We start from the raw sequence: 3,849 nt of genomic DNA, 5'->3' as shown, positions 1-3,849 counted from the left end.
CTCCACTATTCTTGATTAACAGAGTCCAGTAACAACAGCGGAACAGCGGGCGTTCTATTTGAATAATTGACTACATCGTTCTATTTGAAAGAAAACAGAAGGCCATTATTGCGCCTGCGGGAATCGAACCCCGGTCAAAGGCTTAGCTAGCATTTTATTTGAATAATTAACAGCGTTGTGTTTGAAACAAAACGACCATTGTTGTGTCTGCACAAGTCGAACCCTGGGCCAGCATTTGAATAATTAGCAAGAGCGTTTTTTTTTAAACAAAACTAACGCCCATTGTTGCGACTGCGGATTAAACATTTCTGCGTGGTAAGCAACCACTAAAACAAAGATGAAAATACCCACAAAATTTGCAAAAAATCCAAGGTCCTGATCGTCAATCATCTTATGTGTGCAGAGTAGCTACTCCGATGGAAATTTCGAGGCAAATAGATGTTAAAATTCACCAAGAACTCGCAGGCTTCAGATGTATCCAGCCTGAAATGGCTGGAGGTACAAAGATATATACCAATTACAGATCATTAACCAGGGAAGAGTTCATAAAAAGGATGCGCACTAACCTTGCCAAAAGCAATTTTCGATCACCAATGGCCAGCTGCATATAGTTTCAAACTTTCGGTAAAAGCTCCTCTGTTATTGAACCTCTCCTCTGTTCGCCGCGGAGTGCTATCCCTCTCTGTTCGCCGGAGTATAGAAGGTGAATTGTCTTGCAGTTTGAATTGCCGGGACTTTGAATGGCCTGGAAGAGGTTGGTGTGGTTCGTAAATGCCGTAAATGTGCCGGAGGTTGGTAAATGTGCTCATCAATACGCCAGAGGGAGGCCAAAGTGGCTGCGGGTAGGGTCGCCGTCGAGGGGCAGGAGCACGGCAGCCAGAGAGGGATGGATGCGCCGGATGGATGCCATGATGCATGGTCGAGGATGAAAGGGCGCCATGACGTCAACCACGCCGTCTGCCGTTGTCAGAGGGGTACTCCATAGCATTAACTTTGCTATGGAGGTGGAAATAGGACTCGCCCATATTTAGTGTCAGTAAAAGTTATTCTGATGCGATGTCCTTCACTAAAGTTACATCACCTCGATCATTACATTCAGGTACGAGATCTTGGGTATCTGCGGCCTGCCTCATTGGATTCCAGGAAGGTCTCTGTAAGCAAGTTCCATAAGAAGAGCCCAAACCAGTGGTTTCTTTCATCCTGTTTTCTCCAGCCATTCCCTTTTTCTGTAAACTCATTTCCGCTTCTTCTGCTGCTGCAATTCTAGCTTTGCTTTTCTCTTCGCAGCAACATACACCAACATGTCGACCAGTTGCTTGAGCGAAAGGTTGTTAATGTCCAAGTTAATGCAAGGCGATTTCAGTGAAGTCCCGCCGGAGCCCTTTGCCAGCAGCGACGAGGATGTCGAACTGGAGGCCTTTGCCAGCACAGACATGACGATTTCATGCTACGAGAATGTGGCGCCGATGGCCTCGAGCCGCGACTTCTTGTCAAACGACAACAACAAGGGGAAAGGCATCATGCACCACGCCTCAAGCTGCATTGATGAGTCGTACAATCAGGAAGTCCGCCCGCTGTTGGATGTAGTGGACAAGCTGCGTAATATGGATATTACTAAGGAGGGCATCGAGCTCCCCACCATAGTTGTTGTTGGAGATCAGTCCAGTGGAAAATCAAGCGTGTTAGAATCTCTCGCCGGGGTCAAGCTCCCCAGAGGCCAAGGTATTTGCACGCGAGTCCCGCTCGTTATGTGCCTAAAAAGTTGCAAAGATGGATCGCAAGCGTCGATTTCTATTAAATACCCGGGCAAGGAAGAGCGAATTGAAGAATACGAGATAACAGAGAAAATAAAAAATGCTACAGAGGCCATCGCGGGAAAAGGGTGTTGCATAAGCGACAATCCGATAACGCTAGAGATTGTAAGAGAGGGAGCTCCGGATTTGACACTGGTGGACTTGCCAGGTATTACCCGGGTGCCCATATCAGGTCAGCCGCCGGATATATATGAACAGATTTCAGAAATCATAATGCGTTACATAATTCCAGAGGAAAGCATTATTCTGAATGTCATAACCGCAGATGTAGATTTTTCCACCTGCGATTCAATCAAAAAGTCCAAGGATGTAGACGAACGCGGCGAACGAACTTTGGCCGTCGTCACCAAATGCGACCGCGCGCCTGAAGGGCTTCTGGAGAAGGTCACCATGAACGCCGTCGACATACGCCTGGGGTATGTCTGCGTCATGAACCGCATCGGCGACGAAACCAACGAGCAGGCGCGGAAGAACGAGAAGGTATTGTTCGAGAGCCATCCAAAGCTCAAAAAGATCGACAAGTCCATAGTGGGGATCCCTGTTTTGGCCAAGAAATTGATGCAAATTCAAGGGAAAAGCATCAACAAATCTATGCCCACGGTTGTGAAGAAAATAGCGGCCATGCTCTCGGAACGGCAGGTGGAGCTGACCAATCTGCCGCAGCATCTTTGCAGTCCGGGTGAGGCCAACGTGCTGTTCTACAAGCGGCTGAAGTCAATGGAAGAAAGTCTCAACAAGATTCTGATCGAGGGGGATTTCAAGGAGTTCGAGAATGACCGGAAAATGCACTGCACGGCTCGGCTCTGGGAGATGTTTGAAGGCTACTACGCCTATCTCCGCGAGACGGGCTCGATGAGTGGAAAGTTTCTAGCGAAGGAGACGGAGATGCTGGATGAGGCTAAGGGCGTTGGGCTTCCCAACTTCTTGTCACGCCCAGTGTTCAAGAACCTGTTGCAGGCTCTGGTGGACCAGATCGCCGACAGGAGCTTGGAGCTGGTCTTCAATGTCTGGGAATACATGGAAACTGTCTTACTGCGAGTAATTGACTGCTATTGCCGTTTCCATCCGCGGCTGCAGGGCGAGGCACGGAGAGTTGCTCAGAATCTTGTTGTGAAAAAGAAGCATGATTGCGAGAAGCACGTGAGGGAGACCATCGAAATGGAGAAATTGGTGGACTCCACTCTCAGTCCTTCATACATAGAAGAATACGGCAGGCTGCTCACATTGAAGAGACAGTTCATTGACAGACTCAGTCATGCCAGGCGCAACGGTTACGCCATGGTTGAACTGGATGGAATTGATGTGGATGTGTCGGACATACTGGATTTTCCTCCTGAACGCGTGGCGGCAGCTTACGATATGCAGATGAGCTTGATGGCTTACTGGAGGGTGGTTACTCTGAGGATGGGCGATGGAATTCCTTTGCGTCTACAATTCATGTGCAAAAAATTGGTGATGACTGAGTTTACCAGTGAGTTTCTCACCCAAGTGGGAGGTCCCAAATATGGTTCCATGGAGGAGATAATGGAAGAGAGCCCGGAGGTTGCAAATAAGAGGAGTAGCTTGACCAACAGCATCGGTATGCTCACAGAGTCCAAGAACACTGTTGAGACTATCATGGACCGGATTACAAAGGTTTGAAACATCATATTTCCAACCTTGATCGGATTACTCTTCTTTTTTCTTACCATAACGACCAGTCCTGCAGTCCCGTCGAAAGTTTATCCAGCGTAAATTATGTATTCAGGTCATTAGCTATGTACCGTCTTCCTTAATTTCATGGTGATACAATATTTTATTTTCCGAAGTAGCAGTGAACTGTGTGGGTAATGCTGTTGTAGTCAGGTCAATTATGTACAGTCTACCTTAATTTCCGTTTGCGAGTAATATGTTCTTTTAATCTGGAAAAATAAAAAAATATGAAAATATGACCAACTTTTATTTATATTACCAAAAACAAAAACTCTCCAAAATAATAAAATTAAAAGTAACTTCATACTTTTTAATTAACTAAAATTAAAAATAACTTAATTCT

At 46.5% G+C, this 3,849-nt stretch overlaps 1 pseudogene; it reads left to right on the top strand.

Annotated features, from left to right (window-relative positions):
* The first annotated feature begins 1,086 nt into the window (after positions 1 to 1,086).
* On the top strand, positions 1,087 to 3,508 carry LOC149227833 (dynamin-related protein 4C pseudogene; annotated as a pseudogene).
* Positions 3,509 to 3,849: the final 341 nt, after the last annotated feature.

Source organism: Pinus tabuliformis, chromosome J, assembly GCF_031772625.1.
Source record: "Pinus tabuliformis cultivar Carrire ecotype Pingquan chromosome J, CPIR1, whole genome shotgun sequence".
NCBI classification, from domain to species: Eukaryota; Viridiplantae; Streptophyta; class Pinopsida; order Pinales; family Pinaceae; genus Pinus; species Pinus tabuliformis.
Note: the sequence above shows the minus strand (reverse complement) of the source record. Positions and strands in the feature narration are given on the sequence as shown.